Genomic DNA, 3,376 nt, shown 5'->3' with positions numbered 1-3,376 from the left:
GCGCTCTGGACCTCTAGAGCCACCCTATGCACAAAGGCCTCGGTCAAATGAAGAAAGACATTGCTTGAGTCTTCTCTGAGAACTCTTCCAGTTTGACTCCTCCTGGATTCAGGGCTTGTGTTTACTACTTAGCAACAACTAGAAATATGCTTCTCTGACATTGAGGGTCCTTCCTGTGGCTGCTTAAAACATAAACCAAACCCTGGGGAGCTCTGGGGGCCTAGTGGCAAGAAGCTGCACTGCAATCCCAGAGATATGTGGTTCAAATCCACCAGATGCTCTGCTGGAGAAGGAGGGACAATCTCCTCCTATACCAGTCTGATTCAATTTGACAGTACACACACACACACAAATATAAAAAAATTATTTTTTTTAAATAAAAAAAAAAAAAAAAAAAAAACCACAAACCCAACCCACCGCTCTCAGTTCCCTCCACTAGGCTTCCCGGGCTGTAACTGCTTTTATAGGAGGAGACAGCTGGTAAGACTCAACTACCAGTTTTAGTCAGCAGCCCACCACATGAGACATCACAGTCAGGCCCTCAAGACAGGAGTGTTTCTGCGTGTCCTCCCCACGCCCTCCCCTATCTGGTACCTATGGCCAGAAGCCTCTCTGTTTTCCATTCCCCACTGGGACAGCACCCAGGCAACTCCACAATGAGTTTCTTCCTCCTTTATTTTGCAACCTCTCTAAATTCGTGCCCAGCCTGATACATTACCAAACTGATTACCAAAAAGTAAGCTCGTTCAACAGAACTTACCATGTGGCCGGGGCGTATTTCGCAAGTATTTGCTGTAAATTTCTAAAGGTTATTTTGTATTGTGGTTTGTTTTGCTTTTCCTCCATTAGCTTTCCCTAGTCTCTTAATAACCAAATCACAGATAAAAAGCTTTCTAAAAATTAATCTCCGGTTATGAGGTTCCAGCAACTATGATAGTAAGCTAAAGAAACGAAATTCTTCTCAGGGTCATTAGCTGACTAGCTGACTAAATCCAAGCCCACTGCCTTTGTGTCAATTCTGACTCAGTGACCATGTAGGACAAGGCAGAACTGCCTGCCTCACAGCACTGCCACGGCTGTGGTCTTTACGGGAGCAGACTGCCAACTCCTTCTTTCCACAAGAAACTAGTGAGTTTGAACTATTCACCTTTCTGTTAGTAGCAGAGCACGTTAACCACCAGAACTTGTTTATTAACCATCAAAGGAAGATCATGCAAAACCACGAGGGGAGATCATTGAGTAGGAGAACTGTGTTTCATTCTGTTTTATAAGCTGCAAGTGACTCAACAATAACAGGATGTCTAAGGTTAAAAAAAAGTTGTCAAGGATGTGGGGAAATTAGAACCCTTATGCATGGCTGGTGAAAATACAAAATGGTATATAGTCTTTGTGGAAAAGAGAGGAAAATCATTGGGTGCCATCAAACTGGGTCCTACTTACAGCGATCCTGCGTGCAACAGAACGAAAGCCCGCCTACTCGTGCGCCATTGTTGCAGTCACCGCACCAGCCTGTCTCACTGACTGGTTTCCTCTCCTTCACTGACCTCCTACCTTTCCAAGCATGATGTGCTTTTCCAAGGACTGGCCCCTCCTGCTCAAAATATGTGAGACAGTGCTTCTAAGGAGCACTCTGGCTGCACTTCTTCTGAGATAGATTTGTCTGAGTTTTTAGAGCATCAAGGGTATAGTCAATATTTTTACCAACAGTTCCTCAAAAAACTACCATATGACCCAGAAATTCCATACCTAGGTGTATCTTCAAAAGACCTGAAAGCAGAGACTCAAAAAGAGATTTGTACCCACTGTTCATCAGGGCACTATTCACAATAGCCAAAAAGTAGGAACAACCTAGATCTCCATTAACAGGACAGCAGATAAGGAAAATGAGCATGTATTCAATTGAATATCACTCAGCCAGTAAATGAAATGAAGTTTGACACGGGCTATATAGTACAGATAAAGCTTGAAGACATGCAGGGAATAAATCAAAAGAGCAGGTAACATATAGCCCCATTTACAAGAAAAAGTAAAACTCTACAGACCAAAGCTTACCAGGGTGTAAAGAGAGGGAGAAAGGAGAAATAGAGATGGAAAAGTCACATCGATTAAAGGTAGGGTTGCACAGCTGACTGTTGTAACTGCTATTAAGAAGTTGGACACCTATAAAAAAGCTGAATTGGCAAAAGGTGTCTGATAAATATATTCACAAAAAGAAGACGATGTCGCTGCTAAAGTGACTAGACCCAAACACTTTGTGAGACTTGGTTCTTTGGTTCAGGGTCATGGTTTCAAGGGACATCCCAGTTAACTGATCTAATAACACGTTTCCTGTTTAGTGCTTTTGTTCTTTTCTGCTTTGTTGCATTCATACCTGAGGTGTCTTAAAAGCTTGCAAGCAGATGTCTGCTAGGCAAAAACAATCACTCTCTATTCACCTAGAGCAAGGGGAAGGAGGGTCAGGAACCGAAGGAAGATGTGGAGTGTGTGTCTAACTGCTTTCACCAACAACTATGCCTGCTACCATGAGACACAGGAATTGGATGGTGTCCAGCTACCATTATGGAACATTTTTTAAAATTACTTTTCGGTTGAGTGAAGGCATTTTGTTTTATAATATTAATTGATTAAATAATTAATTACAATGTTTAATCAATTCTCATTGTGTATTGCCTTTCCCTTCACCCATCTTATCAATTTATTAAACTTTACTCCCCCCCTCCCTCCTTTCCTATTCCTGTTTGCTGCCAAGACTGTATCTGTGGGTAAACCTTTCCTTAGCTGTCTAGAACAGTGACTTTAAACCATAGTTGTCCTTTTGTGACTGACATATATCACTCAGTGGAACTTGCTTTAGATTCATCCATGTTGTACAGTATTTCACAAATTCCTACATTGTGTCTTATAAATTGAACAACAGTTACTGAACATTTTGATCAAAGATTTTCTAGAAGAATCATAATCAAAAGGAGGAAAATACAGAGCAAAATTTCAAATTATCATGAACTCTATCTAGACTTCCTGGAGCTGGGTAGGGTGGATGAACCTCTGAGACTATGGCTTTGAGATATCTAGAGCAATGAGTATAAATTGTTAAAGTGGAAATCTTTAAGCTTTAAGGGAAAAAGAACCCAGGAATCTTCATAAAAGGGAATAATAACCAACTCAAGGTGGATCGCGGATCTAGGACTAAAACCAAGGGTTATAAACTTCATTAAAGAAAAGCTTGGAAGAACTCTTGTAGTCCTAATCCACAACATAAACAGTCTTCCACGTATCCTGAAAAATCTACAACCAGGAGAAGATAAAATAGATGAATGGGACCTTCTAAGAATCAAATCCCTATGCACATCCAAAAACTTCTCCAACAGGGTAAAAA

Source organism: Elephantulus edwardii, unplaced genomic scaffold (assembly GCF_000299155.1).
Source record: "Elephantulus edwardii isolate Elephantulus edwardi_28Jun2011 unplaced genomic scaffold, EleEdw1.0 scaffold00092, whole genome shotgun sequence".
Taxonomy (NCBI): Eukaryota; Metazoa; Chordata; class Mammalia; order Macroscelidea; family Macroscelididae; genus Elephantulus; species Elephantulus edwardii.
The sequence above is the reverse complement of the archived record's forward strand: the minus strand, read 5'-3'. Positions refer to the sequence as shown.